The following is a 16,294-nucleotide window of genomic DNA, read 5'->3' on the forward strand; positions in this document are numbered from 1 at the left end:
ATTTTTCGTTCAGTCTTGCCGACGTATAGCTTGCCGCAAGGGCATTTTAATGCATAGATTAGGTTAGCGGAGTCACAGGTGGCGTTGACTTGGAGGTGAATCGCGTGTCCCTTCATGGGGTGTCTGATGCTGTTGCCCTTAATGATACTGTTACAATGGTTATAATTAAAGCAAGGTTGGGTGCCTTTGTAGGTTTTTGGTGTAGGAGTTGGTTTGGAGAGGATTTCTTTGATGTTTTTGTTCCTGGTGTATGCAAACAATGGCGGGTTTGTGAACATGTCCATAAAATCGGGTTCCATTTGTAATATGGGCCAGTGGCGAAGTATGATTCTTTTGTAGGCCTGACTTGCTGTTGAGTATTTAGAAACCAATACCATGCGTTGTTCGGTGTTCTTTGATGTTCTGCTGAGGGTTTGTGCTCTCGAAATTGTGGATACACGGGTCTGAGCTTCCTTGATAACTTGTTCAGGATATCCTCTATCCAAAAATCGGTTTTGCATTTCTTTGATGCGTAGGTGATAGGTTTGTTCATCAGACACAATGCGTTTGATGCGCCGCATTTGGGAAAATGGCAAATGTTTTTTAAGCGATCCCTGGTGGAAACTGGTGTAGTGGAGGGTATTATTTCGGTCCGTATCTTTTCTGTGGAGGTCTGTGATGAAACCTTGTTGTGTAATTGAGATTTTGACGTCCAAAAATGTTATTTCTTTCTCGCTGATTTGCCAGGGTAGTTTAATGCATTCATCCCTGGTGTTAAGTTCCAGAAGAGATTGATTGAGACTTTCTTTGGAATCTGTCCATATTAAAAATAAGTCGTCGATGTATCTGACGTACATTTTTATTCTTTCGTTGAAATGACTATTGGCATATATCTGAAGTATTTCAAAGTTTTCCATATAGATGTTAGCATAGGTCGGGGCAGCACAGTTTCCCATAGCCATTCCAGATAGCTGAAGGTACCATTGGTTGTTTTCTTGAAAATAGCTGTGGTATAAAGTAAAACCCATAAGTTCAATCAGAAAAGTTTGCATTTGTTGGTCGATGTTACTGTTGAGTAAAGCGTGTTCAATGGCTTCAATTCCGCCCTGGTGCGGAATGGAGGTGTATAGTGAGTTGACATCTGCGGTGCAGAGTAAGACTGTTTCGTTGCTTTTGCATTCAACGGTAGAAAGTTTTAACAAAAAATCCGTTGTGTCTTTGTGTAACGACCGGATTTTTGGACCAGATGGAATCAGCTCCTAGCAGCCCCTCTAACCCAGTCGGAACGTACTCACTTCCCTCCTTGGAACGTATTTACAATGGGTATAGATATATGTATGTACATCTCGTACCTAAGGATGGGGAAAATAGCAATAAACATGCATAGGTTTTTCTACAATATCCTATTCATACCAACTAGTCTCGCGGCCACTTAGGCCCAGACTAATCTACCCTAGGGCAGGTCTGATTATGTACCATTACACACTGATCACTCTCAGTGCTCACTCGACACGCAATCCGGCGTGTCTACACACGGGCCTGCAGTCCCAGTGCTCTCTCTCTCATCCGGTCCACAATCTGGCGGGCCTACACACCGTGTCCTCCCGGTGCTCTCACTCACTTCCAACACGATCCACAATCCGGCGGATCTACACACCGTGTCCTCCTGGTGCTCTCATTAACGCCGCGTACCAACGACGATCACTTTCCTATGAACACCTATGGAAGAAATCTCTCATTGTCTACTCAGGATAATACTACAATAATAAAAGTTAGTGCGGCTTTCCAAATTGAAATATGTACCTTTTGCTCTTGGCATCAAACGTTCCCCTTCTCCCTCATTGCTCAGTCACCTCTTACCTGACCGGGATTCACATCCGTTCATGCAAACAATGTCTGACTAGAAGACCAGGTTACCCTGTTTGAACAAGAATACAAGGCACATGTCGGTTCACTAAGAACTGGGGTATTTTATTACAATGATTATAAACACAATACTATACGATAATATATATATTCTGCAAAGAACACTTCACCCTTGACTCCAGTCTATTAACCATGTACTATATGGAACTAACATCTGTGGAAGAATAATAAGAAACAAAATTAACTGATCTATTTCTCTTGCCAAATCTACAATATTGGAGTAGAGAAGGAATGCACTGAATAAAGCAGCAAACGGCTACCAAAATACAAATAGAAATCACAATACCCCCTAATATCTGTCGTAGAGAATGTAAGTCAGGTAACCAATTGAAGAGCCAGTCAAACCAACCCTGATCAATATGTTGTCTAACTTCTGCAGTCAAGTCGTGAAGTTTATCAATATGGGCTTGAATAGATTTGGTGTGGTCGGATAAGTTGAAGCAGCAAAGACCCTCAAAGTCAGAACAATCATGTCCATGCTTTAACAAGAGGTAGTCGAGGGCCGCGCGGTTCTGCAGAATTGCTCTGCGTTCACCCTGGGCATCTAATAACATGTCAGATAGAATGGTAGAGGTTTGATTAATCGATTTTACCATCCAACAGGCCATTTTACCAATGGACTTGGCGTTGTAAACTGCCAACGCCGGGACACCAATAATGGAAATAGCTAAACTTAGATATTCAGATTTAGAATAAAGATGAAGGGAAGAATCACAGTCCTCATGTAACATCATAGAATCACAGACTACACGGGAATGGGTATTGGGATGTGAAGAAAACATTAATAAACTCAGTCTGGTGATGGCACATGGACCGCCGGAAATATTTGCAGGAATATAGGGCCAGGAGGAATTTCCGCAGGAAAATAACCAACCAGAGGGTAACAACATCGTACGGTAATGGCTAGGAGCAACTAATATACGTTTGCATGTCATATTATTTTTAACAGAAATACATGAAGACGGGAGACTTTGTAAGCATAGCAAACGTTGATGAGCTGAAAAAGAAGTGGCAGCATTTAACTTCAATCTGACAGATTCAGTAATTGCTTTAGGATCACAGGTCAAAATAAAGCATAAATCACCCTGCGTGATATTGTAGGTAGTAATTTGGGAATGAATCGGGGGAATGGAGTCTGAAAGAACAGTACACAAAGGGCAAAATTTGTGGGCCGCGAAATCGCCCAGAATAATATTGGTTCGGGCACTCGATATATTGAAAATGTGCCGCAACGTTTCAGTGGAGGCAGGGACGGCAACCAAGCAGGTCGCTAAGATGTCAGTCACAGAACGCATAGGGGTAAGGCAGCAATGCGGAGAGTTAGTAACCCGCTTAGCAAGGGTGATCCAAAAGTTCGATGAGGAATCCCACGCAGCGAAGGAACGCGGAACTCGGGTTCTCCAATCAACCGAAGTCTGTGGGTCCTCTCCTCTCCCGGTGTAGCAGACCAAAAGGAGTCCAACGCCGGCACATCCTGCAGCAGCAGTCCAGAGAATGATCTGAAAGAAAATTAAATACAGGCATTATTCATTCTCTTAAATAACATTTGTCAGCCGGGACAGCTTCCCAGCTATCTTTCCCTGGTCTCATTACCAAAATGGTATTGTCATGACCGGTCGCAATGACTTCAGCCTGTTCAGGGGGATGTTTAGGCGATTGCACCCATATTTTCGCTCCAGGATTATCAGTAGAGCCGAAGCCCTTTTGGCCTCGTACAGTTAGCAAAGTCGGAGCAACGCCTTTCTTAATCTCACCACTCAAAACAGGCATAATTAGCAACTGAGCAACACGGTCAGATTTTTTAATCGATAATTCAATCTCACTGCTATTCAGCAGGAGAACCTTAATCTCTCCCTGATAATCACTGTCAATCACTCCTCCGAGTACTTGAACACCTTTTAAGGCAAGGCCCGATCTAGTGGCAATCAGTCCAAAACTTCCAGCTGATATACAGACACCAACGCCTGTTTCAACAATTATTCGGTCCCTGCTCTTTAGGACAGTATCATTCATAGCATGCAGGTCCAAGCCTGCGGAACCTGGGGTTGCTCTGCAAGGAGCCAAAGCTCCGGGGGTAATTTCCCAATACATAACAGTATTACCAATGGTGTTGGGCTTTGCATCAACATTTGGAGGAAACAAACGCATTAAAGGAGATTCAGCATGCAACAAGGGACGATTATTCAGAATCAGCAATGCCTGGAGCAGAAAGTCCCTCCAGTTCTTGTAGTGTTCATCAGTCATCTTTCGTAATTGGTCCTTTAGCAAACCATTCATTCTCTCAATTAGGCCCGAAGCCTGCGGATAATATGGAATGTGAAACACCCATTCAATGTTATTCTCCACACAGAATTCCTGCACCAATCTTCTACGGAAATGGGATGCATTATCAGATTGAATTTGAAATGGAACACCATAATATAATATGAGTAATTCCAATGTTTTAATGGTATTGATTTGGGTAGCTTGTTTGCATGGGAAGGCAACCAAAAGGCCACTATAGGTATCAACAGCTGTACAAATATACTGACAATTTTTGCTCATAGGGAGCGGGCCAATATAATCAATTTGCCAAATTTGAGCGGGCAATTTTCCTCGATGTAAATGTCCTTTAACAATATGAGGCACTTTTCTCTTTCTAGAATGTTGACAGATGGGACAATGCAGAATGATATCTTTAATGTAATTTAAAGGAATATGAATTCCTCGATCGGCAGCCCACCTGCTAGTGGCTCTCTCTCCAAAATGTCCTGCTTTCTGGTGGGCCCATTTCGCCAATCCCGCCAAATCAGAATCTTGCATGTCCACCACTGCCTCAGCAATTTTAGATTTTTCATCTGCAATGTTATGAAAGAATTTGTCAAGGGAGTCTATCGGAGTATGAGCATCCACATGAAAGATTGTCACAGTACTCTGTGGGAGCATTTCCCAAATTTCTTGCCATAATTCTTTACCCCACAATTCTTTTGAATGCAATTCCCAATTATGAGAATGCCAAGTTGGTAACCATACCGCCAGTCCATTAGCTGTGGACCAGGAATCAGTGAAAATATGACATGTGCCAGGTAGTTCCTGTTTCAAAACCTGGTAAACTGCATACAATTCAGCATATTGACTACTCTTTCCGTCACCAGTTGTACTCAGTAATTTCTGCGTGATCGGGTTATAGGACACTGCTTTCCAATCCCGTTTCTCACCAATGAACCTCGCTGAACCATCCGTAAACCACACATGTTTTCTGTCCTCCGCGGACAAATCATCAAATGGCTTACCCCACTTGACAGGAGATTCCTGCACTACAGGTACGGAGCAATCATTTCCAGTCTCGTTCGATGGCACCTGCGCCACTCGCTCATGTAACACTGCCACACCTTTCGGACCCACACGTGCCCTGTCCTGAATGTACCATTTCCATTTAATCACGCTCGCCTCTTGAGCATGTCAATGTCAATGGTACTTATAGAGCGCAAACAATCATCCTAAATAGGATATCACGGCGCTGTTATGACAGAAGTGGGTAGTGGCAATTAACAGGATCATCATTGTAATTTAATCAGATTTGGGGAAAAGGAATGTTTTTAATTGCCTTCTAAAGGACAAATGGCAGTCAATTAATCTAAGTTCCATAGGCAGTTCATTCCAGCTATTTGCCGCCAGGTGGGAAAACGCCCGTCCACCCATCCTGGCTGTTTTCGCACGAGTATTTCTTGCTCTGGCTGCCGTATGGGATCTCCGATTCCTGGAGGGAACGTAAAATCTGATTTTGTTTTTTAGGATGTGAGGGCCCGTTTTGTGCAAAGCTCTGTGCGTTATGCACATCAGCTTAAACGTGGCTCTCTGCCTCATTGGCAGCCAGTGAAGCTCACGCAGGCAACTTTTAGCTGGATCATACTTTTTTTTATTACAAATCGCCTTTGCCGCTGCGTTCTGTACAATTTGTAGTTTTGAGAAGAGGTAGTCAGCCATTCCGACAAACAGAGAGTTCCCATAATCCAGTCTGCTCATTAACAAGGATTGGACCAGTATTTTCCTACACTCAATAGGGATCCATGGGAAGACTCGCCTGAGCATCTTAAGTATAGCAAAGCCTTTACCACAAATAGATGATACGTGGGCTTTCATGCTCAAAGTATTATCCAGAGTCACACCTAAATTCTTGGCCGTTGTTGCTGGACTGCGAGCGGTGCCCAAGGTTGTGGGCCACCAGCTGTTGTCCCATAGCTGTGTATGTCTACCAAACAGCAGTACTTCGGATTTATCTGCATTTAGCTTAAGGCAGTGGCTGTGCATCCAGTTGGCTAGTTCCGTTAAACAGTTCAATAACCTGTCCTTAGGGTCATCTTCTTCATCCAGTGTAATCATCAGCTGGGTGTCGTCTGCATAAGAACAGATCTCGACACCCCACTTTCTCCCTATCTCTGCCAGTGAGGAGACGAAGACATTAAATAGGGTTGGACTCAATGAGGCCCCCTGTGGGACCCCATATTTGATGTTCCGGGGAGGGGAAACAAAATCACCCATCCGTACTGACTGTGTTCTGTTTTGCAGAAAAGACTGCAGCCACCCTAGTGCATTTTCCCGGATACCCTTGGCAGCAAGGATTTCAAGGAGTCGATGGTGTGGAACGGTATCAAATGCCGCCGAGAGGTCCAATAAAATCAGGGCGACTGTTTTTCCCTGATCAACCTTGGTTCTTATGTTGTCCATCACTGCTAGGAGTGTTGTCTCGGTACTGTTGTTTGCCCGAAACCCTGTTTGGGGAATATCCAACAAATCGTTGGTTTCTAAGAAATTGGACAACTGCCTGTTGACCAATTTCTCCATCACTTTGGATAGATATGGCAGTTGAGAAATGGGCCTGTGGTTTGCTGGGTTATTAATATCGGACCCTGCTTTTTTTAATAAGGGAGTGACTATGGCACTTTTCCAGGTCTTCAGGAATTCAGCAGAATTTATTGAGGAATTAAAAACTTTAGTTACAGCCGGGCAAATTATTGGTGTTAGTTGAGAGAAAATATGGTGTGGGCATGGATCCAATGGCGAACCTGATTTTACTTCTAACATAGCATTGGCCACCTCCTCCTCTGTGAATGGGCATAAAAGTAGGACAGCTGGCCTGAGCCAGGGGTGGTACAAGGGTTTGTGATTGTTTCAAATCGGTGTTGGAAAAGGAGGTATAGATCCTATCTATTTTTTCACAGAAGTATTCGTTAATTTTATTAAGGCCCTCTTGTGAGGGCGTAAGATCCAGTGAAAGACTGGTAGGGCTACTTAGCTCCTTGACTATTTTAAATAGTTCTTTTGATGAATTTTTACTTTCTGTTATCCTCCGTGAGAAGTATTCTTTCTTTGCTTTCCTGATAGCTTTGTCCAATTCGATGGGATTTCGGCGAACTCAAACCCACCTCATGATAGGAATTTCAGGTCTCAAAATCACAGCATGACCTAAGGTCAATTGCTCGGTATCCACCAGAGCCCAATAACATGCAAGCAACTGTTTCTCAAAAGGTGTATAACGCTCACCAGCCTCAGGTAACTTTTAGTCCAAAAACCTAATGGCACTTTTTGTCTGCCCTGCTTTTGCCATAAACTCCAATTGGCATACAGACCTTCTACAGACACATTCAAATCCACATCACCATCGCCCACAGGCCACAGATCCAAGGCGTACTGAATCGCTTCTTTCGCCAAATTAAAAGCATTTTGCTGTGGTTCACCCCATTCAAACGCATTCTTTTTACGAGTGACTCGATATAAGGGAGCCAATATCTGACTCAAATGGGGAATATGTTGGCGCCAAAAACCAAACAAGCCAATGAAACTCTGAGCTTCTTTCCTATTCCTTGGAACTGCAAAGTCTAAAATTTTTCGTTTCACTTGCGGGATCACTTCTCTGTGACCTTCATGCCAATTGATGCCTAAAAATTTAACATTTTGGGATGGACCTGGTAATTTATCAGGATTAATTTCCCAACCTTTTGCACGTAAGCAGTCAAGAATCTGATCTAAATGGGTCTGGACCTGACCTTGTGTCTCACCTTGAATTAAAATGTTATCAATATAATGACACACTTGAATTTGCGGATGTACAGCCACTTCATACAAATGCTCCGCCACCAGCCGGTGACCGATCATAGGACTATGTACATAACCGTGAGGAAGACTTCTAAACGTCATTTGACGTCCATTCCAGGTAAAACTGAATTGTTCCTGACACTCGGGGGCAATCGGAATCGAAAAGAAAGCATTAGCAATATCAATGGACGCATACCATGTACCTGGATGCTTTTGAATTCTTTGAATTAAAGTAACAATATCGGGTACTGCAACAGTCAAACGAGGTGTGTGTTTGTTCAGCTCTCGATAATCAACAGTCATGCGCCAAGAATTATCACTCTTGCGCACAGGCCAAACGGGATTATTCCAAGCAGAAGTAACCGGAGTTATAACTCCTGCATCAACCAAATCCTGAATTGTGGCACTAATTTCTTCATGACCACCTGGAATACGATATTGTTTCTGAGAAACCACTTTCGTAGCTTGGGGAATCTTAATGGGGGGCATCCGTAAACGGCCAACCCGTACGGGTCTGGACGATATTTAATGCTTAGTTCCAAATTGATAACAACCATCATCCAAATGCAAAGTCATTCCTTTCAAAATATCTATTCCAATTATATATTCCAAAAGCGGTACAACTAACACAGAATATTCTCTACGGGGAATTCTACCAATTTTCATCCCAAGTGTAGTCTGCACTGCGGGGGTCTCTTTTCCACCTAAACCAGTAATAGTGAAAAATTGTCCTTTAAATTTCTTAGATTTACCATGAATTAAAGTGGCCTCCGCTCCTGTATCTACCAATGCTCGGGCCCTTTGGATATTACGATGTTTCCAAAAAATTTCAATATCTACATAGGGTCTGTTGTTTCTGTGGGCACACCTGCGTACCGGAGCGTGACCTATTTCCTAGTCATTTTTATTGTGGTCTGTCAACCAAGACAAATCAGGATAAATACTCTCAGGTTTCTTGGGAATCAGAATGTCCTGCTCATATCCATCTCTATTACGAAACGGATTTTTGTCATTTTCAAAGTATTGAGAATTACGATCCGAAAGCTTGTGGCGAACCTCCCTTCTCCTCAACTCAGGGGAATAACCTCTTTCATCTCTGTGTCTGTTGGAGACACAATCATCTCTCCCCCTTTCTCTGTCCCCCTCTCTCACCCTTACGTTCTCACGACGAGGGGATACATCACGTTCATAGCGCCGTTCATCACGGCGATCAGCATCCACACAACGCCTCTCATCACCACTGCCATCAGAACCACGGTCACAATCATTCTTTCGCACACGACGGGCACCCTCCTTCCGATCTAAACCACGCTTACGAAATATGTCCCATAAGCGATTATTAGGTTCACCATCAATGTCCTCCCTCTTCACACCATCAGCCAATAGCGCAAGAAACATATCACGTCTAGAGAACTTATAATCCCCAGCGGTACGACCCTCAGGTCGAGATTGTCTCTCAGGTTTAAACCATTCACCCAACTCACCAAGCTGACGAACAGATTCAAGCACCATAGACAAAGGATTGCCAGTCTGATTGATCAATAAAGTCATCATAACCTGTTTATAAGCAACAGGGGAAGAACGGATAATGCGATTACGTACGGAAGATGTTAATAGACCATCCAACAACCTGTCAGAAGTACTGAGAAAAATCGCAGTCTTCATCACTTCCTCTTTCAAACGTTGCGACGCATCGCGCAAAGTATACCACGGCTTGTCATTGACAGGCCAGTCAGATTCAGTAGGGTATTTATGGTTACAGCCATCATTCGCAAGTTGGAGCAGACTAATTTGGCCAGCACCATTATAATTCCGAAAATGATCTTGTACAGTAGAATCGGAACTCAAAGAGCAAAATCGTAAACAATCACCAGCATCAAGCATGATACCAGCAGCACCCAATTCATATAGGCGTACCATCCATGTAAGCAAAGTTTCACCGGGCCGTTGTCGAAATCGTTGTAAAATATCACTAACCTCCTGTTGAGTAAAATCTTCAATACTATCCAAATGAATACCATTCGGCATACCAGGAGCCTGTTGCAATTTGCGTCGAAAAACAGGGTGAGCAGAAACCTCCGGAAGAGCCTCCGAAGAAGCCCGGTCCTCAGATTTAGATGAACAATCAGGGCGAGATACGTCATCAGAACGGGAAAAGCGACCACGGTCGCTAGAAATATCGTCTTTGTCACAAGAAGCAGATTTACAATCACGTCCGGAGCGAGAAGACTCGCGCTTATCACCCTCCTCAGCCGAGGAGCCAGAATCATTTGAATCCCAGATATTACCATCCCACTCATCGGGGTTCCAATCCAGTCCGGCTTTCGCCGCGACCAGATGCACTTTCCGTGTAGAAACACGACCACGACGGTGTCTATATTTGTATTTCGCAATGCGCACAGCAGCCCTTTCGGCTATAGTTTGATAAGTCTCAAGTTTGTCGGCAAGCAATTTATTTTGACATCGCAAAAGAGTATGCGCATTCTGCACTTCAACAAACTTTTCTTCCATATCCACAAACCGCCTCTGCAATTTAACAAACTTCTCATGAAGCATTCTGTAAGCAGTCAGCACAATCCAACCTCTGCGTCCTAAAATAGGAAGCTCATCACCCTTCACTACTGGAGCTTTCTGCAAGCAAGAAACCACATCAGCAGGCTCCGCCTGCTCCAAACAAGAAGTCCAATTCTCACTCAAACCAGTAGAATCGGCCCACTCACGGGCCAAGGCCTCGTAAGGCGTTGATTCCCAGCCGGGAATTTCAGCAGGCAATTTAAAAGTAGATTTCGATTTTTTCAAAAACATTTTGACACACAAAAAATATATACACAATTATCAACAAAGAAAATACGTACGAGCCGAGCGCAAACCAACAAGATCAAAACAATACAGCGCACACAGGCTTCGTAAACAGTTTGTGACGCCAGATGTAACGACCGGATTTTCGGACCAGATGGAATCAGCTCCTAGGAGCCCCTCTAACCCAGTCGGAACGTATTCACTTCCCTCCTTAGAACGTATTTACAATGGGTATAGATATATGTATGTACATCTCGTACCTAAGGATGGGGAAAATAGCAATAAACATGCATAGGTTTTTCTACAATATCCTATTCATACCAACTAGTCTCGCGGCCACTTAGGCCCAGACTAATCTACCCTAGGGCAGGTCTGATTATGTACCATTACACACTGATCACTCTCAGTGCTCACTCGACACGCAATCCGGCGTGTCTACACACGGGCCTGCAGTCCCAGTGCTCTCTCTCTCATCCGGTCCACAATCTGGCGGGCCTACACACCGTGTCCTCCCGGTGCTCTCACTCACTTCCAACACGATCCACAATCCGGCGGATCTACACACCGTGTCCTCCTGGTGCTCTCATTAACGCCGCGTACCAACGACGATCACTTTCCTATGAACACCTATGGAAGAAATCTCTCATTGTCTACTCAGGATAATACTACAATAATAAAAGTTAGTGCGGCTTTCCAAATTGAAATATGTACCTTTTGCTCTTGGCATCAAACGTTCCCCTTCTCCCTCATTGCTCAGTCACCTCTTACCTGACCGGGATTCACATCCGTTCATGCAAACAATGTCTGACTAGAAGACCAGGTTACCCTGTTTGAACAAGAATACAAGGCACATGTCGGTTCACTAAGAACTGGGGTATTTTATTACAATGATTATAAACACAATACTATACGATAATATATATATTCTGCAAAGAAAAGTGAAAGGTTAGAATGTGCACACTATAGGGGAAAGGGCGGAGGTCACCTTATTAACGTGAAGTCGAGGTTCGGCAGTCATGTAGGTTCCCTTCCCGTCTGTGCCTTGGCTCGTCTCGGAATCACACCTTAGCAGTCATGAGTACACGTCTGCACCGCTATGCTCGATCTCCTCTACTTCCCTCCAAGTCACTGGAACCTCTCTCGTTATTAGCTGCTGTCTGTCTCTGATCGCTCTGCGCTACTTCTCCTTCTCCTTCAATCTTTCTCCGAGAGTCTCAGTTTCATGATCTGTCTCAGACTTCAAAATGGCGACTGTCTGCCTGGAAATAATTAATGGCATAGATGCTAACGGCTAGCTGCCGCCTACGGACTGACTGACTCACTGCCTAACACTTTCGCTAATATGGAAGCTTGTCCTTTCATGGAAAGTTACGGCCAGTAACCTGCCGCCCACCAAATTCTTGTACCTCCCCGTACCAAGGACACGTTCCCAGCCGGCCGGCCTGAAGTTGTGTCTTCGGAGTGGAGAAAAATGCAGTCTTTCGATAAGGGCCAGCCTGAGCCGGTTCTCTCCAAGTGAACAACACTTCGAAATTAAAACATTACACTTGACCTAGAAAGCCTCTCAAGCTGCCGGGCAGAAAGCAAGATGGAGTCTCTCCCGTTTGAGGCCTACAAGGCCCGAAATAAGCATAACTCCATAGAAGGTATACTAACACTCTTGCAAAAGGACGGATCATCACTAATACCAATGAATCTATCCCCTAACTTAAGTTTATAAGCCCTGATCTAAGGAAAAGGGTACGAAAATGCACTACTGTGCCTTATGGATAAGTCCTGTTTATAGTTCTAATCCCTGTACTAGAAGGGTAATAGGCTGGAGTCATCTTCCATCATTCTCCCTCCAAAGAGGGCCGAAAAAGTCGGTCAGAACACTTTGATATAACTGGTAGTTTGTATCACCAGTGGTTGTAGGTATTTGTCGATGAATTTACCTGTGGGTTCGTGTATCAATCCTTTAGTAGACACGATCGGTCTAAATGGTGGGTTGTTGAGATCCTTGTGAATTTTCGGACACAAGTGGATGGTGGGGCTTCTTGGGTGTTGTTGCAAAAGGTAATTCTTAGTGCGTTCTTCGATGGCACCATTGTGGCATGCTTTGGTTACGATGTTCAACAAAATTTCTTGAAATTCTCTGGTGGGATTATGATCAAGTTGCATATATAGATATTTGTATCCTGTATATGTTAATTGAGTCGTTGTGTGTACAAGGGGGTGTCGAGAATTACAAGGGCCCCGCCCTTATCGGCTTTAACGCATCTGATTTCGGGATTGTTCGCCAAGGATTTAAGAGTGTCACGATCTTTAGTAGTTAGGTTCTGATGTTTGGTTTGTCTGTTGAAGTTAATTTTAGACAAATCATTGCGTACAAGGTTCTCAAATGTGTCGATACTTTTGTGACTGTTAGGCGCTTGGAATGTACTCGATGGTCTTAGACCTCTTAATTCATCGGGTTTGGTTTAGTTAGTCGGTGAAAGAATGTTGTCAAAAAAATGACGTAGTCTGAGTTTTCTCGTAAGTTTGAAAGTGCTCACTTCCAGTTCAAGTAAATTGGTATGTGTCGTAGGAATAAATGAGGTACCTTTTTCAAGAAGAGTGATTTGATGGGGTGTGATGTTGGTTTTGGAAATGTTGATGACTAGGTGTTTCTTTTTTTCGTGAGGTCTTTCTTGGCAATTGCGCTTCGTGTAGTGGGGGGACTTGTTTCCTTTTCTTTTGTTTTTGCTCCGCCGGGGTCTTCGGTTCTGTCCTGGCCTGGCTCTAAAAAAGGAACCGCAGTGGTTTGATCTTGTGCTGTAGTAGATGTAGTAGCTGAGGTTGAGGGTTGATCGGTAGTAGCTCCTCTATTAGGTTGTCTTGGTGGGCGGTATGAGATGTCGCTTTCTGAAGAGGATGTGTCAGTTTGTGCCTTTTGAGGTCTATTGCGGCGACGTTGGGCAAACACGTCAGCCCACGTGTATACTTCATCAAGCTTGTAATCAAGCGTGTCTCTTCGAAACTTTCTGATTTTCCGTTCATTAACTTCCTTGTGATGTTTGTCAAGGATGTTTTGCACCTCGTCGAGGGATTTTGTCAATTCTTCAGATGTTAACATTTCTTTCAATTCTTTATTGATTTCTTTCATTTCCTGTTCAAGATCTTTAAGTATACCAGAAAGTTCTTCTACTATCAATAAGATCAAATCAAGGCTGCACTTATTGAGAATTCCTTCCCACTTTTCCTAAAGGTTTTGGAGTTTTTGCAGAGCGACGGTTTGAGGGCTATCCGTAAACCGCGAGGGATCCTGAGTGCACGGTGGTATTTTAATAAGGTGCTTGCGTGAAGTTTTTGATTTATATGCCGTTTGGATAAGTAGATGAATTGTCTAATGCATTGTTCCTTGTTACGGGTAGTGGACGTGGGGCTAATGTCTTCTTCGATCAGCGAATAAATTCGTTTACGTTCATCTTCATTGTATGCTAGAGTCTTTTATATCTTATGCACACCCTGCATGTAAGCCCTTACCTTTCACCTCCCCTAACACCATTCCACCCGCCACCCATTGAGCACTTTGTATTCACCTTTTCGCATGATTGTACCACCACGACTTCTGATCCTTCTCTGTCTTCCTTTCAGCACTCCGTGATAAAGGGCCACCCGCCCGAAATGCATTGGAGCAGTTTAATTGTATCATGGCAACTTCAATGAGTGTAACATCGGAATGATAGCTGATCAATGTCACTGAAAAACTTTTCAATGGAATAAATAGTGAAAAACAACTATAACCTCCTTTGAACTTTTGAATCATTGGTATGATCGTGCACGGTGTGCCTCACTTGGGGATGTATTAGCACTTCGTGCGTACACACCTATCCAGTATCGACTTACGTGTTTTTGACGGAAACACCACCCTCGAGAGCACCCTAAACCTTTGAACTTCCAACATCAACCGCACTCAATTTTCATCTCTAACCCGGCTGTGCAACACCCATACCCTTTGTTCTATAACCTCGGACACGTGGGTGCTGCAAGTTGTCCGAAGGGGCTACTCTCTCCCCTTTGAGTCTGCCCCTCCAGCCATGCCACCTCAGTTCCACCGCATGTCTGGGAATCACTTTGCGCTTCTCTAACAGGAAGTCACGGCCCTCTTGTCAAGGGGGCCATCGAGCGCATTCCTGGGCCAGAAGTAGGATGTGGTTGTTATTCCCACTACTTACTGGTCCCCAAAAAGGAGAATGGAGGCCTGCGCCCCATCTTGGACCTCAGGAACGTCAATTGCTTCCCCCAGAAGGAGAAGTTCAAGTCGTTGAATCTGGCTCAGGTCTTGGCTGCCCTTGACCCTGGAGACTGGATGGTAGCGTTGGACTTGCAGGACGCATATTTTCATATCCCCATCGTGCCGGCCAACCGGCGTTACCTGATGTTCACGTAGGCCACCAGCATTTTCAGTTTTCCGTGCTCCCCTTCGGCCTTGCCAGTGCCCCTCGGGTGTTCACGAAAGGGATGGCGTTGGTCGTAGCTCATCTGTGCAGATCAGGGGTTCCAGTCTTCCCCTATCTCGATGACTGGTTGTTGAAGGCGGGCTCGCCGGCAGTTGTCTCCCACCTCCAGACTACGGCCGACCTGCATTTGCTGGGGTTTTCCATCAACGAGCCGAAGTGGCACCTGAGTCCCTCTCATTAGTTCCCCTTCATCGGAGCGGTTCTGGATTCAACGCAGTTTCGGGTTTATCCTCCCGAGTAGCGAGTCCGGGATATTCAGGCTATGATTCTGATTTTCAGCCTCTATCCCGGGTTTCAGTCAGGATAACCCTCCAGCTCCTGGGCCTGATGGCCTCCTGCATCCTGCTGGTGCAACATGCCAGATGGCATATGCGGGCTCTGCAGTAGGACCTGAACTTCCAGTGGGCACAGCATCAGGGCGACCTGTCAGATCATGTCCAGATCTCGGAGGGCACTGCACGACAATTGGAGTGGTGGCTCATGAATCGCGATTGGGTCAATGGCATATCCCTCTCCCTTCCCCAACCAGAGACACAGTGGTGACGCATGCATCCCTCCTGGGATGGGGCGGCCACTTGGGAGAGGCGGAGATCAGAGGCCTCTAGTCTCCAGCGGAGTCCCGGCTCCATATCAACCTTTTGGAGCTTCGGGTGATCCGTCTTGCACTGAAAGCATTACTTCCCTCTGTCCGGGTAGTGCAGGTGTTCACGGACAACACCACCACCATGTGGTATTGCAACAAACAAGGCGGGGTGGGGTCATGGACCCTATGTCAGAAGGCCCTGCTCCTCTGAACATGGCTGGAATATCAAGGCATTACTCTGGTGGTTCAACACCTGGCAGGTTCTCTGAATGCCAGGGTGGGCGAACTCAGCCGCTGGTGCATGATGGATCACGAATGGCGTCTGAACTCTGACATGGCGCAAGGTCTCTTTCTGCAGTGGGGAGAGTCTTGGTTAGATCTATTTACCACCGAAGAGAACGCAGCACTCTCTCGGCGACACTTTTTGTCGCGAGTGGAGTTGCAGTCTGTT

General features: G+C 44.9%; 1 long non-coding RNA gene across 2 annotated transcripts in view; it reads right to left on the minus strand.

Moving 5' to 3' along the window:
• Window positions 1–1,929: 1,929 nt before the first annotated feature.
• The window catches only part of LOC147731660 (uncharacterized), a 30,849-nt gene continuing 16,484 nt past the window's right edge, over window positions 1,930–16,294 (minus strand). For both annotated transcript variants that reach the window (XR_015308647.1, XR_015308648.1), the window contains exons 6-7: window positions 4,628–4,742; window positions 1,930–3,404 (exon numbers count right to left, since the gene is read on the minus strand). This is a non-coding gene — a long non-coding RNA (uncharacterized LOC147731660). The remainder of the gene's footprint in view (window positions 3,405–4,627; window positions 4,743–16,294) is intronic.

Source organism: Lissotriton vulgaris, chromosome 2_1, assembly GCF_964263255.1.
Source record: "Lissotriton vulgaris chromosome 2_1, aLisVul1.2, whole genome shotgun sequence".
Taxonomy (NCBI): Eukaryota; Metazoa; Chordata; class Amphibia; order Caudata; family Salamandridae; genus Lissotriton; species Lissotriton vulgaris.